The sequence below is a fragment of the Trachemys scripta genome, chromosome 8 (genome assembly GCF_013100865.1).
Source record: "Trachemys scripta elegans isolate TJP31775 chromosome 8, CAS_Tse_1.0, whole genome shotgun sequence".
NCBI lineage: Eukaryota > Metazoa > Chordata > Testudines > Emydidae > Trachemys > Trachemys scripta.
The window spans coordinates 65,578,357-65,597,088 of NC_048305.1; the positions used below are offsets into that span (position 1 = coordinate 65,578,357).

The 18,732-nt window shown below is 40.3% G+C and overlaps 1 long non-coding RNA gene across 3 annotated transcripts in view; it reads right to left on the bottom strand.

Annotated features, from left to right (window-relative positions):
- The window catches only part of LOC117881660, a 74,079-nt gene that overhangs the window by 24,783 nt on the left and 30,564 nt on the right, over window positions 1-18,732 (bottom strand). For all 3 annotated transcript variants that reach the window (XR_004646835.1, XR_004646833.1, XR_004646834.1), the window contains one exon: window positions 9,690-9,803. This is a non-coding gene — a long non-coding RNA (uncharacterized LOC117881660). The remainder of the gene's footprint in view (window positions 1-9,689; window positions 9,804-18,732) is intronic.

Below are 18,732 nucleotides of genomic sequence, written 5' to 3' on the forward strand. Positions count from 1 at the left end.
CTGTTGCACCTTTTTGCCTTAAAGCTACTATGAGGAATAATGAGATAAACTTAAAGCCAGGGGACAGCATGACACAAGTAATGACTGGCATTTTCCCAAACCACTCTGCCCGCCTTTTTAAATGAGAGTAGAAAGTCACTAAGTTAAAATCATCATTTACTCTAACTGTTGATAACTGATGACTTGGTATAACACTGCCTTTGATTAACAATTTAAATGCTCATGGCCTGTGCCATTGTACTTCAGTTTAAATTTGAACTAATGAAATTCCATGGTATTATAGCAGTGATGAATTAACCTATTACAATGTAGTTGTTTCTAAAATGGGAGGGAGATCTGTGTGTGTGTGTGTGTGTGTGTAGACACATACTGAGTGAACCCACACAGGTGTATTTATGCTACTTCTATCACCTTTTCCATTTAAAATTGTATATCCTACAGTATTTCCTTCAGTGATCAAGCTGGCTGCTACTCTTGTGTTTTAAAGCTACAAGCATGTTCCATAACAATTAAAACCCTGAGGAGAGTACAGCTCACTTCCTGATTTAGAACAGGAGTCGCAGCTGCTATCATGGTAGTAGGTTTCCAGATGTCAGTGTTTGTTGCATGGAATAGTGTTGTAATTGCAGGAAGGAAGGGATATGATTTTGCTATCAGAGAATGTTGTATCCATTGACACCGCCTGGATGTGGCTGCAGTGAGGTAGATACAGAATGAACAGTAAAGCATAATATAGTGGGACAAAATTTGCCTTTAAGTCACAGTATTGCCCTCTAAGTCATGGGGGAGCCACGTATGGAGTTGAGGACAGAATATGGCATCTTGCATAGCATGTAAAGAAAAACAGCAACTTTTTAAAATTTTTAAGGTCAAATTTGAACTGAATGAGAACTGCCATTCTGTATTTCCAATACTGGCCTAGGTATTGGAGCCCACTATAAAACTTATTCAGTGAGCTGGGAGCTCAGCAATGCCTAAACGCAGAGTGAGTGAAGAATGCAGGGGCAGTTTGAGCTCTGTTTTTGTCAGATTTTGTACAGTTGTGACACAAGTTGGGCCATCGGTGGATGATTAGAAACTCAAATCCCTCATATGCCTTCACCACCCAGCTGGGGCCTGATCTTGCATTTCCCCAAACACCACTAGTAAATTCTGTGGGAATGCTGGGGGTTTGATTGACTGTCGGGTGTTTTTTTTTTTTGTTTTGTTCTTTTTAAATCAAAACCACAAAAAACCTTCAGTCTCTAGTGAGCAATTTGGTAGGGGTAAAAATGTTTTCCCGGGAATTTGTAGTACAGTCTCTTTAGATCACTTAGCCACCAAATTTGGGGAAAAAACAGCTGAACCTGAATTTCTGCCCATTCCTAGTAGAGATACACACAGATTACTCTGACTGTAACTTCATATCAGTAGACATTCAAACCCTCATCAATTTTTTTAAAATGAATCTCATTGCTCCTCTGATGGGAAAACTCACAGGAGGGAGGTTAAAGGGATGAATCTTGGTGAATTTCTCTTGTGGTGTATTTTCCAAGACTGTTCCACTGGGAAATGTGGTTTGTCCCCAGACAGGACGGACAGTCTTCTCCCCACTTTTTTTTTTTTTTTTTTTTTTTTGTACACATCTGAGGACTCTGAGCATCCTAGTTGAGGTCTGGGATAAAACTGCCATGGTGAAGTGGAGTCCCCTTTTTACATAGGAGAATGGAGATCTGCATATACTATTCCTCTGTGTGTCAGTCTAGGGTGTGTGACTTGGTATCATGTCTTAAATAGGAATAAGAAACCCTATCTGAACTAAAGCAAGTCATCAAACCAAAGCTACCGAGACACCAAATGATTCTGTTTCAACAGCTCTGTGAAAGAATGCTCAAAATCAGGTTAATAGCTCCAAGGGAGAATTGATTTCTTTTTCTGTTTAATATGGTTACTCCTCCAAAGTAGTATCTCTTAGTTGGGAAGTGGTGCTCCCACTGCTTCATAAGGTTAATCCTGAAAGGTGCTGAACACCTCCTTGTCATACTCGGTTTCCATGGAAATCAGTGGAAATTGAGGGAGCTCACCAAGTTTCAGGATTTGGCCATTTTAGACTCATCTTTACCGGGAGAAGGATCCGCTTCTCTTCCCTTGTACGTCTCCAATAGGCTAGTTGAACTTCAGGCAATACAACAAGCATCCTGCTGAGGTGACCAAACTGGGAACTAAAACCCCAGCACACTTCTTCCCTTTTGCTGTCTGCCACAGGCTACAGTAAACTTGATCCTGTATGAATAATAGGCCCTTGTCCTATCTTTGACCTTTCCAATAAACTGTCCTCTCCATCTGTATCTTTATTATTTTGAAAGGGAGGCGGGGTTAATAAAGTTTTGGAAATGTTGTATTACTGGGCTTCCATTTTCCTTTAATACCCTATTTGCTCTAGCTTCCTCTGCCTGAGGAGAAATGTCCATTTGATAAATAACCTCCTATCTAAATTTTAACTCCTTACAGCCACTTGCTAGCCTGAACAAAGAGAGGACGGGGGAGAGCTGCCCTGTTACCATACTCTCCAAACTCAGTCCTTTTAAATTCAGACTATTTTCAGACCATTCCCCTTTCCTGTTAACTGTGCCGTGTTTTCAGACGTAAACCAAACATCACTTTGCAAAGGCAGTGTGGCTTCTGGGATAAGCCACTGACTCAGGGTACCTGGGTTCTGTTCTCAGCTCTGCCACAGGCTTACTGTGTGGCCTTGGCCAAGTCACTTCACCTTTCTGTGCCTCTGTTTTTCCTCTCCCACCTTTTGTCTTGTCTAGTTAACCTAAAAACTCTTTAGGGCAGAGATGGATCTCACTGAGTGTTTGTAAAGTGCTTAGCACAGTGAGGCCCACACATAGCAACCCCAACCCTTGTGTATTATTTGTGTTGTGGTAGCACAGTTTGTCTTTTGTTAATAATATATGGCTGTCATCTTTTGCAGAAAAGTGCACAGGATGAAATCCCCAAATCCATGCCCTCTTCAAATCCCTAGTAAATGTAAAAGTAGTCAGGATAGAGGATTGTAGCTGCCTTTAGTCTGAGGCTACAGTACCGGACACCCATGCAGCTAATATGTGGCCATAACTATGGCCACCAGGCTATATTAGTGGCCAGAGCCCACTGTGTCTTGTGGCTGAAAATCTGGGCAGTTTTCAAACTTATTAACCTCACCCTTCTCACAACATGATCTGCCCACAACCTTCCCTTTCCTGCACTCCTCTGGAGTTAATTATGATGGAGCTTGGCTCAGTGTGTGAGAAGCAAAGGGTGTGGAGTTCTCCTATCTGGCCTCTTTCCCCCTTTCATGCAGTGGCACTGTAACGGTTCTGTGTTTTGTGCCTTCTGTGGCCCTGCAATTTGTACCTTCTGTGGCCCTTCTTCAGCAGGGATTTGTCCCATACTCTTTAAAAGCAAAATGGCATGATTCATTAAAACAGAGGACATGGGAGGTGGGGAGTCAGATGTATCATCACTATTCACAATTAATTGAATTATTTGATTCATGCTACTTTGAAAACTTGATATAAGCTCCAAATCACCATTCTCTGTGCTACAAAAGTAATGTTAGAGGCATAGCTAGTGAATATTTCAGATTTGCAACAGTCTTTGAGATTTGTGGTCTTCCATCATTGTACATTTATTTATGGATGGTGTTTTTTCCTCCTTGCACAATGTGGTCTGTTCTTCACTTGAGACAGAAGGGATTTCTACGCACAGCTTCTATTAATGCTATTGAGGTGCCTGCATAAATCTATGTGCCCAGGCTTTATGAACACATTTAATGAAGCAATAGAACAGCATAGTGTAACTGATGTGTTACCACAATAGTAAACCTAACACAAATTAAGGCAAATAATAATGATATTAATAGTTATCTTATGGGAGAAAGCTTGGGTAGGATTCAGGCAAGAGAAAATGATTAGCCTTGTTTTGAATATTTCTGTTTTTTTTTTCCATCCTATTCAATGTGCTCTAGTTATGTCAAAAACTTTAATCACACTATGCTGTTTGTTCCAAAGGTACAACCTCTGTTAATTGTATTGCAAGCTACTTCATTTTAAGAAATTCTAAAATTAAACTTTTAGAAAACAACATTTTTCTCATTCAAATAAGGATGAGAGATATCGGGGGACAGGGAGGGAAATTACATTTGCACCAGGACATACATTGGACTTGTATGTTAAAATTTCTTGTAATTTAGTAACAAACAAATGTTTGACCTAGGGCTTGCAATTTCCACAGTGTTTATTGATGTGATGTGACTGATACACTCTGTGTGTGTGTGTGTGTGTGTGTGTGTGTGTGTGTGTGTGTGTGTGTGTGTGTGAGAGAGAGAGAGATTAAAATAAATACATAATTGAACAAAGCATGGTATGGCCTTTTCAGATCAGTGGGAGGAAAAATCCACTTTTGTTCATGGAATTTTGCACAGAAATTCTCATGATTCCATTTTTGCACATGTGTACATGCACCCCATACTTTGCTTTATTTAGAATGGCTCTTTGTGCTTAGCAAAAATTAGAATAGCATGTTATCAGTATGTGGGCTGCTTTTTCTCAAACAGACCAGATGTGTGTGGTCGGGGGGAGGGTGATGCCTACTTACAATGCAGAATTGGCCCACTTTTGCTATAGATTCATATTCCTTTGTAATGTTACCTTCATCTATGACCCCTTGTTTGAATTCATATTGCAATGTGAAAAATCTGGAACTTCAAATATACTTAATTTTGTTGGTCAGTATTATAGCATCTGTTGGAAGTGGAACTGGAGGTCCATTGTAAATGCTACAATATGGCCCCTCATGAATATTTTTAATATCTCTAGTTTGTCACGTATACTTGAATACAGCTTTTTTTTCTTAATGGCCTTCCCTCCCCCAGGATTTTTCATGGACCATGCCTTATTTGCATACTACTAATTCTTTGTAATCAACATGTTGTTTTTCTCTCTCTTTTAGTCACTAAAATATCCTCTTTGGAGGCATTTGTGGACCCTTATGTGTCAACTGTGACCAGAAGAAATTGCCTCAGGAACTGACTTGTCTGTTATCTACCTTGAGGTGAGTTTCCAGCTTGACTGAAGAACACTACCATTCTACTTTATTCCTTTGAATGGATCAGTTCTTCTAACAAGGATCTAGTTACTTTCCAAGCTCTCTCTGATCTTTCTGATTCACAGGTAGTTGAGAAGATGGCAGTGGTGCACTTTGTCTCTTTAGTGTATGTTTTATCTTCTCAATAGGTTTCAGTCTCTTGACAAACTCTCAGCACTGAAACTGTCTCTTGAGAGGCTGTCATGACCTTCAGATGTTTGGCTTGGTTGGACCTTAAAGTCTGCTTTGGACTCTGTTTAAAACATCTAGTACAGCATAAGTGCATGCAGTACATAATATAAGGTAGTAATGTTCAAGGTCTGCTGTAGATCTGCTAACAGCTTTCAGTACATTCTGCTGTGTGGAAAGGGCTTTCTGTTTCTGCTCCATTCAACCATGAGTTTGCTTTCATTTTTTTTGGGGGGGGGGTCCCAGTTGGTTTTGTTTTCACCTATTTCTATGGGTTAATATTACGTGGTACTGGCTGCTTTATCATAAGTTCACAGGTGATGAACAGCTACATCCAATCCCTGCAGATGTAGTGAAGCAAATTTTTTTTATCACTCTTATATTCAATCATAGATACCTTGATTTAAAAAAAAATCAATACAAATGATTCAGTCATGGGCATCTTCTAATGCAATTCAATGTAACAGAGAAAAATAGGCTGGCAATTACTGGTTTTTATGACTCGGGTCTTTGTCATCTGTGGTGGTTTTCTTCAGTGGCAGCTATTCACATCAGATAATGCCCATTACTTTGCAATAATTGTGCATTCTGTTTCTTTTTATTATCCACAGTAATCCTGTTAGTGTTACTTCTTCTTAAGGTTCACTGTTGGTAAGCATCCTCTGATTTCTATATACTTTGACTCTTTGATCTGTTGAAGTCCATTATAACTGCACACATTTGTATAACGCGTAGTGATTGGCTTTTAAGGCTAGCCTCTAAATGGGGTGGGGGTTGGCTTTAAGCTATCTCACTGGTATTTTAGGAGCTTTTGCTAGATTTTTCTCTGGTCTATTGCTGAAACATTAATCCATAATTTTATTCATTAACAGCTTAATTACTGAAGAGTTTTTGTTAGAAAGGCCTACAAGGCCTATTGTTTTTCAGAGTTTGCATTCACTATAGAAGTCAACAGTAGCCTCTAGTTTTAATATATCATTGAAGGTGCTCCTACTAAATTACTTGAGCAATATAAGAGGCTAATTTTAAGATTTTTGTGATCAACTGGTTGCTTATTCATCAGATCACCTTTTTTATTTTCCTGTGTTCCTCATGTATGGACTTCATTATGTAGACTTGCTCCACTGTGGCTAAAATTTGATATTTTTATTCGGCATTCAAAATTATTCTTCATTTTTAAAAGCTGAATGAAAGTCTTTATTTTCATTTAAAAATGTGTACTAATAAATAATAGATTTGTAGCATCTCTTTGCAGTAGCATAAGAAGCATTTTTATAAACTTTAAAATGATAAAAAAAAAACTTTAAAATACATTTTTTTTTAAAAAAGGTAAATTAAATAGATCATGTGCAAATGTTATTGTTTGAGGACTGAGTTTGACCTTAAGGCTGGAATGTATTCTTCTGACTTTAGCCCTGATCCGGCAATTGTTCTCCATGTGCTGACTCTCCATGGGGCTTGAGTGCAAGGGTACTTCTACATGCAGTCAGTTGCAGGACAGAGGCCTTGATTCTGAAAGGCTTTGATTTCAGTTAATCCACTTCCTGCTTATGCTACAAGAACCAAAGGGCTTTCTGTGCCCTGTTTTCCCTGCTCCTCTGTCTCTCCCTACCATTAGGTAAGTGCATCACTAGTGTATATGCAAGATATATTTTTAAATAGTGCTTCTAGAGTTTGTTAAAGGAATGCTGCTAAGTTTGACAAGCCCTAAATGTAATCCTCACTCTAAAAACTACATTATTTAGAGGCTGAGATTGAAAGACAAAATACCAACAAAAATCAGCATTGCTAGTCGAAAGCTGCAGTTAAGTGTTGTTTAGTGAACAGAACACTGGTGTGGAAGCCATGACTCCTGGGTCCGATTCCTTGCTCTGGCTCTTGGGAGCCATTCTTTCCGTCCTCCTTCCCCCACTTACTACCCACTACAAAGTCCTGGACCCCTGTAATGTGATGTGATAGAAGTAGAAATGCAAAAATACAATTTCCCTTCTTAAATTCCTGGCTCTCTTCCTTATGAAGATAGGTTGGAAATTATTAAACAGATGCTAAATGTCAGCTAATCACTAGACTTGAAAGGAACAAGCAGCCAGGTCCAGTTTATGAAGCAGGATCTGTGGGAAGAACCTAAAGATCTTCACCCAAACCTGTATTTTCTCTCTAAAATGAGACTTGATTAAATTTTGGGTGTAGCCTACAGGATCATTTTGCTAATCTCCCATGCTCTTAGTTTGACCCTATGCAAAAGAGTGGACAACAAATTGATTGATGTTAGCAGTGAAGGGGGCGGGGGGGGGCGCTTATGAATGTTCACAGTCCCACCCGAAGTGCTGGCTTTGCTGTCACTAATTCACTGTATGACCCAGGACAGATCACTTAACCTCTGTGACTCAGTCTTTCATCCATAAAATGGATACACTACTTGCCTCACAGCTCCTCTATAAGATTGGTTTCCTTAATGCTCATAATGATGCTTTCACGACTCTCCGATGAAAGACACCATGTAAGAGGCAGCACTATCGTTGATGACAACAACAAAATCAAAAGCTACAGCAATGTTTGAAATCCCAGCTCCTAGGCAACACACCAATAGCAAATCTGAGGTGATAAATTTGTTTTGACTGCAGACCCCCACACATAAATTGACTAGACAGATGGGATGATGTCACAATATAAACATGCAAGCACAAAAGGGGACAAATCCTGGCTCTGCCGTGCAAGGAGCCTGAAAGCAGTCCTAAATGGGTAGCCAAAGTTTCCCGTGTTCTGGGGGAATCTGCAGCTGGTGTAGAACTAAAAATCTGGGCCAAAGTCTGAGCCTTTCACGTATGTATGTTTTTTTTACAGTGGTTCACCTTACTTTGGGGGCAGTATCCCACAGAGCTTCAAGCAGTAACAGTACTAGAGAATAACACACACACCATCATGTGACAAGTAGTTTTAAAGATAACACAGCAACTTTCTCTGTGAGATTCAGAGTAAATAGACTGGAAACGGGATTGGGGAGACAGGAAGCCCCCATTCTGTCAGAAAATATTCAGCTACAAATAGATAATTACTTTACCATATTTTTTACATGCACATTAGTCATTTGCCTTTTCCTAAAGAACTTTTGAGAGGGAATTTTCAGTATCTGGTTGACTGGACAGATAACCACATTTGGCGATGGGAGAAAAAAGTTAACATTGTTCAACGCGAGAGATTATTTATACACAATCGTAACCACGTATACAAAAATGGATAGAACCATAGTTGTTTCTTCCCTCTTCATTTCAATTTCTCTCCTTTTTAAAAGTATTCTCTTTGTTTGCTAGCAGCTCCCAGCATGGAACATTAGTCAAAGGCCTAGGAATTACTGTTAACGCAGCAGGACAAAAAAGTGAGGGAATGGAAGGAGTGGAATCAGTGAGCAAGGACCGGAAGGAAATCAGCCAGAGGGTGTAGTGCTTGCATGAGATGAGAGAAATGGGAAGCGGGAGAAAGAGACAACCCAGCAGTTATTGCATCTTACAAGTGAGGTTCGGATGACTTTCTTTTGGGGAACAAGATATTACAAAGCCTGCTAGCCAAGACAGCCACTTTTTTAACTTGCCTGTCTATAACAGCTACTTCTGCTGCTACCACAGAAAGAGAAATTATAGCTTTCAACCCTTCATTTCATCCCTCTTACCTATAATCCTCTAGTTCCAGTCTGTCTGACCACTTGACAGGACTTTTTTAATTAGTGAAGCTTTGGGCCAGGGAGGTGGAGAGGGAGTGAAGCTTGAATATGTTTTGCATATACAGAAACACTAGACAGCCTTGGAAACTCTTGATGAGATGAAAAACATCCTGCTGGGAATATAAAACAGCACACAGTGCCTAGAATAATGATTCTCATAATTGAGATTGTCATGTGCCTTATTAGGAGGCATCAGTTACTTGAGATCCTTTTCTACAAAATAAATAAATTAAAATTTGCCATGATATTTTATAGCCCATTTCAAACTCTTGTCCATTTATTTCAGTCTCTATATTATTTTGATTCCTGCAAAAAGGCTTACAGGATTGCTTTGAAATCGCTTTCATCGTAGTCCTTTTTGTCTATCATTCAAATACTATGTTGCACTCTGTGACATAGAAATAGTTATGATACCAGACTGCATGAGACAGGTGGAGCTTCTTAAAAGCCAGTCTCTGCCCTTGTGCTCGGGTGCCTGCACTTCCTGATTGTTTGGCAGAGCTGGCATATGTTTAATAAAATGTTAGTAAACATCAGTTAGGAAAGATGCACCTCAATGCATAGTGCAGGACTTCCCTGTATTCTTGGCATTTTCATCTAGGTCAAGAAAACAGCTTACCCTAATAATGTCTTAATTTTTTGGCACAACTGACTAATGTCTGTGTTGTACCTTGGAGACCTGATAACATGCTTCATCAGCCTCTGTGGAATTCACACAGAAAACATTGGTCAAATTGCCTTCAGCTCACTTCATTTGTTGGTCTGCAATTCTGCTCCAATTCCTCTGGAAGACAAAGAAATGAGATTTTATGTGATAGCTCAGGACTTGTTAAATATATCAGCTGAAAATTGATCTTGACATTAGTATAGCAGGGACCACTAGTGTTAAATCTCTATCAGAGTTGTTTTTGTTTATATATTATAATAACTTAAACCACTTGACATGAGAATAATAATTTATGTTTGGCTGACAGTTTGCGTTGGGTAAAACTAAGTAGGCAAGGTTTTGAACTGGGAGAAACTTTAATAAAATTTAATTGTTCAGTTTTCAGTAATATTACAAACAGCTGGTTACTTTTTTGTATTTCTACACTTTTTGCTGTTTTTGTTGAATAGTTATATTATTGGGGGGAAAACAAAATAATAAATTCCATCAAAATGAGGCATGGGTTTATTTATTTATTTTAACTAAATGGTGCTAGTCACCAGGGTGTCAAGATCCCTTTTATGTTGGTCATTTTAAAAATGCTAATATCTGTGTAGTGCTATTTTTCATAGTACAGTTTTGCTATGCACACTATGGCCAAACTTTTTGAGAGCCGAACCCCAAATACACATCTAGGGCTTGTTGGCACTACTGCTTAAGCCTATGTAACTTACGTCACTTGGGGTGTGAAAAAGCCACTCCCCTGAGCAACATAAGTTAGCTCAACTTAAGGCAGTGTGGACAACGGTTTGTCAGCGGGAAACAGTCTCCCGCTGATGTAGCTTCTACTTCTCACTGAGGTGGAGTAATTATGCAACAGGAAAGTGCTCTCCCGTCAGCATGTCTTCACCAGACGTGCTACGTCAGTGCAGCTGCGCCAATTTAGCGTGGTAATGAAGACAAGCCCTTAAGCAGCTAAATAGAAATAGCCTGATTATCCAAAATAACAAAACTGAGCCCCCTTAAATCCTGTTGAAGTCAATAGAAGCTGCAGATTCTTTACACTTTTGAAAATCAGGCCATGCTTCCGTCTTGATGCCCGAATACAGACTGGGAAGTTTAGCCTGGAATGTTCAAAAGAGCCTAAGGGAGTTAGGTGCCCGACTCCTATTCAAATTCAGTGGGAGTTGGATGCCTAGCTCTTAGTCCTGGGATTCCTAAAGGAGCCTCACTTTTGGCATACAGATTTGAAAATTTTGCCAGAATGGCATGCCTCTAGAACAGAGCCCATTAACAAGCACTTGAGTTTCTCTGTCAAAAATCCACTTTATTAAACTGTTTTTTTTAATGATTTTTCTTAAATGGGAAGGGCTCACATTGAACTGTTATGGTAAAACAAACACAATTTCAATATTTATTTTGTGATGGATTGTGTTGCTTTTTAAAGAGTTCTCATAGTCCGAGAAATACTACAATACCATAAACTTCACAGGCTATTAAAATCTGTGGAGTTAATTCTCATACTGGTCCCATGAGAGACTTTTTGGTTGAGATTTTCAAAGCCATCTAGGGGATTTAGACATGTATCTTCTGTTAAAATTAATAGAAGAAGATGTTTAAGTCCTCTAGATGGCTTTGCAAAATCTTGCTTGCCTTTCTTCTTACTATAACAAAAAACAGGAAATTAAATCACATGTGAATTAAGCATGTCACTCTGCCTGGTTTGAAGGGATTGAACATTAAAAGAGGAGGGGATGTAGGGATACTGGAATGAGTTTTGGGACTGCTGTGAGAGAAATCCAAGGTGTTCTATGGTGGAGGGAAGACAGAGCAGGGTAAATTGTGTATTGTATTGTGATAGTGTCTAGGAGCTGTGCTAGATGCTGTATAAACAGAACAAAAACATGGTCCTTGCCCCAGGAGTTTATGATCTAAGTCTAAGATGAGACATCAGGATACAGACCGACATGGGCAAAGGAAAACAAATGATAGCCAGTGGTCTCAGCACACTAGCTCCCTGACTGTTAATTTGTTAACATCACAGCAACGGAGAGTTTCAAAGAGGGATTTAAAAGAGGATAATGAAAGGGCTTAGTGGATGTTTACAAAGAGCTCTTACCATGGGTGCAAGGCAGCATAGGAGAAAGCACGAAGGTGCTTGTTTGAAAATGTCAGAAGTGGACAATAAAGGCTGCCATCACTGGCTGAGCAGATATGATTGTCTACTTCTTGATATCCTAGGAGAGACGATAAGTAGCCAGGGGATAGGAAGGGAAAAGCAGCAGCTTGTGTTTGATGTGATGAACAGGGAACTGGTGGAGGTGGCATGGTTGAAGTAATGATCTAGAAAAGAGGTGCGAAAACTATGGCCTGGGGTGCAAAAACTATGGCCCTTCAGATGTTTTAATCTGGCCCCCGAGCTCCTGTCAGGGAGTGGGGTCCGGGGCTTGCCCCACTCCGGCACTCCAGCATGTCCCCCTCCAGTTCCTACATGGAGGGGCAGCCAGGGGGCTCTGCGCACTGCCCCTGCCCCAAGCCCACCCCCGCAGCTCCCATTGGCTGTCAACCACGGCCAATGGGAGCTGCAGGGGCAGCGCCTGCAGACGGGGCAGCGCACAGAGCTGCCTTGTTGCACCTCTGCACAGGAGCCGGAGGGAGGAAATGACGCTGCTTCACGGCCCGGAGACTGCATCCCGACCCTCTCCTGCGCCCCAACCCTCTGCCCCAGCCCTGATCCTTGTCCTGCCCTCCGAACCCCTCGGTCCCATCCCGAAGCACTCTCCTGCACCCCAGAGCCCTCCCCCCCCCCACACCCACACTGCAACCCGGAGCCCCCTCCCACACCTGAACTCCTCATTTCTGGCCCCACCCTAGAGCCCGGATCGCTCACCCCCTCCTGCACTCCAACCCCCAAGTATGTGAGCATTCATGGCCCACCATACAATTTCCATACCCAGATGTGGCCCTTAGGGCCAAAGAGTTTGCCCACCCCTGAGCTAGAAGAACAATCTTAGCAGGGGCATTTTGAATGGCTATGAATGGGGCAAGAGTGCATTTGTCAAGGCTGGTGAAAAGGATGTGGCAGTAATTAAGATGATGAGGGCCTGGGTGATATTTGTAGCTGTGTGGGTTGACAGAAAAGGCTATCTTTAAAATGTGACGCAGAACACATTTAGAGTTTCTCTACACAGAGACTTGCAGTATATCCAAACTGCACAATAAGCTGAGGCTCTTGCTCAGATTGGAGCCTACCCTTCTGTCCACACATGGATCAGCAAAAACTCAGAACCCAGGTTCTAGAACCCTGCTTGGGGTGTGGGTCAGAATCAGAATCCCACTATGACTCAAGCCCAAGCCCTGTCATCTTGCAGTGATGGACACCGCTCAAGCCACAGAGTTGAGTCAGATGGTGTGAGTAGTGCAGTATTGAGGTGTTACCAAGGTTGTGAGACTCAGGCCCAGCAATTATTAACCCGGTGTTACAATGCAGTGTGGACACTCAAGTGTGGGCTTGGAAACACAAGTCCACAAACTCAGGTCCCGCAGACCCAGATTTACCGTAGAGTGTAGACCTACTCATCGCATGCAGCGAGGCAGGATGTAAATCTACCCACACTAGCCTGCCCCCAACTAAGTCGTCATGTTGATCCTGCTGCAATACACTAAAAATTCTGCAATCAAAGAACTAGTAAGTTCACACCTCAGCTAGCTGTACATATGGACAAGCCCTGAGACACTGCCTGGATGCAAGTCTCTAAGGAGAGGTTCCAGATGAAGATGACACCTAGGTTAGGGATCTAAGTGACTGGGAGCTGAGGAGTGTCTATAGTGATTGAGAAGTTGGGGGAAGGACTTGGGGAGGACATTTTTTAGTTTTATATCTTTTTAAAAAACTAATAAATCCGTAGCTAATCCAACGTGTGCTTATCCTCACTGATCACTTTGCTTCCATATTGCATCCCTCTTCCCCATCTTTAACCTTTCTTTGATTCTTATGGGGTAGGGACTGTGCCTGCCTGTGTTTAACAAGCATTAAGTATCTCTTGGCATGTTCGCTAATTGTTCTTGAGTAACTTTCTCACACTTTGTGTAACACAAATGATGTTTGCTTAGTGTTTTATTGTTGGCTGTTGGAGGGATTCAAACCTCATGATAGTCCTATGTTTCTAAAATTTACCCTTGTAAAGAAATATATAAAAAAGGCAAATGGTGAAGACTCGAGTACAACATGGTCTACACCAGGCAATAAGGGGACTAAGAACTTCCCTTACATCCCAGCATGGCCTGCCTAGCCCCTGGATCTGAGTATGCTGGAGATAGACACTGTTGCACACCTGTATGCATAGGGCAGGGGTAGGGAATGAGTGGAAAGTTGATTCTGGCCTTCACAATGTGCTGGTCCTCACAGCAGAGCCCTCCTGGGTATATCCTAATAGCTTGTGGTACAAGCCAGGGAGAAGAAGGGAAGGGATTGTTTGAAAGTCAAACAGTTCCTTCCTTGTGCTGCTCCTGGGGTGCCACAGCTATGTGCCATGCCTCACGCAGGGCTTGTGGCAGTCATCATCTAGCCTGAAGTAAGAAACCTGCTCTATATTGACTCCTTTTGTATGTGTCGGTGTGCCGGGGAAGGAGGGAGAGGGTTGAATTTGTATTTAAAATATTATAAATATTAAAATATCCCCAGGGCTATTTCTTAGTCTATTACAGCAACAGGTATAGTTAATTACGAAATACTATATGATTAACAGGTTAAAAATGTAATTACTAATGTTTCTGCTGAAAGTCTGCTGGTTTACTGGACTGGGGAGGGTATATTGAATAGCAGCACATATGTAGGCATCCTGTGTAAAAGAAAAAAGGGGGCTATTATAAGTAGATGCTTTGCAAGAGTGCTGTATGTTGATGAACAGTAATCAGAGCTACACGCATTTGGAAAAACCCTACTAATGAGCGAGCCCTTGCATACATCCTCACTTCCCCCAACGAAGATCTCCAAAATTGTCAGCCTGAGGGGAGCTTATACACTTCCTTTAATCATAGCTACTTGTGCTATTAAATCATAAAGGAGTGAGATCAGCTTTTTTAAAAAATCACTTAACCTAGTGTATTTTAGTGTAAATATTCTTCTTAAATTTAAATTAATCAGAAATTTGAACACTCAAACCTTCCCCTTTCCCAGTTGCACAGCCTCCCCCCAATTTCCTGATGAACAAACTCTTTTCAAAGAGAAATCATGCTCTTCCTCTCCCTTATACCTCACTACTTTGCATCCAGCTCTCTGCTGATTTGTGCAGCTCCATGGCAGACCAGATCCAGCTCATTGACGAATGCCAGCCACAGATCCTAATAAGCCAAAATGAACTTACTATGCAAAGCTTGCAAGATTGCAGAGGCTTGGGTGTCAGGGTTTTAAACTCTCTGCAGTTCTAGTAATGACATATGCTGGGGCGTGGGGGAGTCTTTTAATAGTATCAAACCTTTGTCAGTGTTTTTAATACCTCACCAAACATTTGAGAAAGATAGCTTTTTAAATTTGCTTTGTTTTAATTGCATATGTACTATAGCAAAGATTATTCTTAGTAAGTTAGCAGTGTAGGATCAAATTGGATTTTGTTTGAACCCCAAGCTTTCTATTACTGAAACACATTCTTTAGACTATCACACCATTCTGTAGTCTGAAAAGATTATTGGGTTAAACAACATTTGTTGAGCTTGCTGTATAATCAAATATAATTTCAGTCGTCCTTGGAATATTCATTCCAATTTTTGCTTCTGAAAATACAAGCATGTGTCAGTGTCCTATTATTCTCATTGGTGTTCTACACATGAAATCTATTTTCACTGAGAAAATGGAATCTGTGTGTCTTTGTCTCCTCACTAGCTTTCAGGCATGTTTTGGCAGGAGCTTTGACTGTCTGAGGCACTTGGGGAGGGGCCTTAGTCATTTGTCAGCTTTTCTTGCATCTGTAATTTCTGTCCACTCAGCACTATTGGAGGGGCTTAGAAAAGGGGGGAGAGCTCATAGCTGGTGAAAGTCGAACTCTTAAAATAACTGCCAGACGGTAACAGTTTAGGGGAGAGGGAGAGAGAACCCACAAATGAGTAAATGTTTTTTTGTGAGCTGTAGGTTGAGACTCTGCAAAATCATCTTTCCTCCAGATCTTGGTGTATGAACTTTTGTAGTGTTATAGGCTTGTTTTTCTAGTAGGTTAATACTAGCTCTTGCAGCACTGGTGAGAACTGTTCCAACCCTACAGTAATGGTATTCTAGGCCCCCATTTCCTCTCAGCAAACATAGCCTAATTTAAATATTTTTTTTTAAGTCTAGTGCAGTTTTTCTCCTAACTATTCCTCCCCAATACATCTGCTTTCAGCTCCTTGCATGATATTAGCATGTGTGTGATCTAACAAAACAGAAATTAGGCTAGTTTTTTGTATGAGAGATCCCTTCGTATTAAGAGAGCATTTTTCCTTTTCAGCATTTTATGGAATATTTAATGTTGATCTTTCTCTCTCGCTTTCAGTAGGCTATTGAAGCTCAGAGCTCATACTGTGAGCTGTTAATTAATCAGTGTGACAGATGAAAAAAGTCTCCAACTATGAACGAAAATGTTACTTCAGTGCCTAATAATAAGGGTAGGAGCTGCAGTGATTTAAGGGGTTTTTTTGTGTGTGAGAGCGAGATAAGCAGTCTTGAGCTGTGTGAGGTAACAATATATTTTTTGCAGTCTCTGGCTCTGCACAAACATTAAAAGACTCATCTATAGTTTGCCTTGAAAAGTCTAGACAGGAGTTAAAAGAGCCTCTCTTATAGTTTGCAGGGATCCTGTTTCCCATAATTAATAACAGGATGCAAGTAAACAAGGTTTTACTGACAAATGAAACTGCAAGAGTAACGTGTACCCAGAAATGTTAGATCCTAGCTGAGAAATGTTTTTTAGGTCTGTTGGTATTAGTGTACAGGAAAAGATTACTGTTCAGCACATTAAAGCCTTGTTCAAGCCTCATGCAGTTATGTCATAGAAAACTGAAGTTTGAAAGAAAAGATAATGCATTTTAATTATGGAGAGTGATTCCTGACCTTAGTTTACTTTTATTTGTTAATAGTCCAAGCACACTTCTCTTTTGTCATTATTTGAAACATTTTGAATTCAAAGAGAGATTTTCATGTTCATTTAAAAGTCACCAGAAGGCATTTTACACATTTCCTGGAACAAACTGTGCGCGCGCGCACACACACACACACACACACACACACACGCGCGCGCTAGGAGTTTTTTTTTTCCTAATTACATTTTATATTTTTGAGCAGTAGCTTTCATGTCAAAGGTAACTTTTTTCAGAATATGGTGAAAATCCATCCAGTAAATACCAACCACATTTTCTGTGTATTTCTAGCGACCTAAACAACAAAATGGCCTACATTCTGATCTCATTTATGCTGATATAAAACCAAAACAATTCCACTTATTTCATTTAGGGTTGCCAACCCTCCAGGATTGGCCTGGAGTCTCTAGGAATTAAAGATTGTCATGTGATGAAATCTCCAGGAATGCATCCAACCAAACTTGGCAACCCTAATTTCATTGCACTATTAAGATCTATGGGGTAACTCCAGATTTGAATTGGTAAGATTGAGATCTGAACATAGCTCAGGCATTTCCCCACCCTGTTCTGGGTTTTGCTTGCTGGGGACTAGCAGCGAATGAATACGTTAACTACACAATGAGAAGCAATGGAAGGTGTAGGCACAGTTAACTCAGTATTTATGCTAGGAGCTCAGAGCCAAACTCTCTGAATTATGGCTCAGTCTGCTACCATGTCTCCTATACTATACAATTGTATAATATGTACTGTATGTTATCTTAGCACTGACCTTGAAAACAGAAGAGTAGTGATGTGGTTTCACTGATTCTTAGGTACGCTAGGCTATAAATTCCTGTGTTTTTATAGTGTTAGCTGTTTAACTTAGTTAACTGTTAGCATTGTATATTTTTTGTTCAGAAAATGCTAAGGCAGATAGGCAAAAATAAGCCTGCTTGTAGAACTATTATGTTTTTTTTTCTATTTTTGTACATTTTAGAAGATTAACAGCCATTGCTGTACAGGAGTATGGAGATGAATACTAAACAGCCACTCCATAAGGCATTTTGGAAGGAATTCAGTTGATTCAAAGAAAGCATCCTAATGTATCTTTTTTTTTTTTTTTTTTAACTGACCCAATATTTTCATCCTTAACCAGAACAAATATTTACCGTGTGTGTGTCTCCAACTCCCCCCGCCCCCCTTTACAAGCAGGCTTATATTGTTTACATTGTCACTATTATTACCTAGCCATATCAGGGAACAGGGTGGAAATTAGTCTTTTATTACTGACCAAGGACCCAGTTCAACAAGGTACTTGAACATGTGGATAACTTTATGCATGTGAATAGTCCCATTAAGCTCAATGGGACTACACACAGACACCTACGTATTTAGAAAGCAATCCAAGCCCCAATTCAATAAATGCACCTTTGAATTTTTCCAATTAAGAGGAAAAACTTCACTCATGTTCATTAATAATCTACTCTGCAAGTAATCTTGCTGGTTTCAAGTGGAACTACTTGTAGAGAAAGGTACTATTTAATGCAAATATGGGATTCTTAGTACAGATAAATGTCTACTGTCATTAGAATGAATATTGCAATAGAAAATGGAAGCCATGTAGGAAATGGTTAAATGGAAAAAGTAAATGGCTGTTTATAAATTTAGTTGCCTTCTTGTCACCCCAATTAGATATTTAACCACTTTTTGCATAACTCCAGGCACACTCTTTTATTGTTGAGGGATGGCATTTTTGCTATGGCATTGCATCGGAATTATTTGCTTCCTAGAAATCGTAATAATTGGTTATCCTTGAAAATGCATGGATGAAGTGCACCGTGAAAGAGTTAATTTTTCTTTCTGCCTTCAGGTAACTGACTATACTAGTTAATCCTTCACTGAATATAATGGCACAAATTCAGTTTCTTTAATCAGAGATTTCCGATAATGAGACTTTTACATATTGAATATAATTTGTCTA